Below are 405 nucleotides of genomic sequence, written 5' to 3' on the forward strand. Positions count from 1 at the left end.
TATATATATATATATATATATATATATATATATATATATATATATATATATATATATCCCCTATATTTTAATCATTTTAGCTATACATACTAGTAATATAATAAATTTATATAGTTGATTTACCTATCTTTTGCTATTATTTTCATTTTTATATGATTAGGGATCGTTTGGTAGAGTGTATTAGAGAAAATAACACTTGCATTAGCTTGATATTAGTAATTACTTGTTTGGTACACTTTTCTAACCTATGCATAACTAATGTTTGTATTAGTAATACACTGTATTGTGTAGTATATTACTAATACTATCGATTTCAATGCATTAGTAATGAAATAGATTCTAATGCATGCACTAACATTATTGAAGACAATTGCCTTTAAAAACTTTTTTTACATTCCTTCAACT

This window comes from Solanum pennellii, chromosome 9 (assembly GCF_001406875.1).
Source record: "Solanum pennellii chromosome 9, SPENNV200".
Lineage (NCBI taxonomy): Eukaryota > Viridiplantae > Streptophyta > Magnoliopsida > Solanales > Solanaceae > Solanum > Solanum pennellii.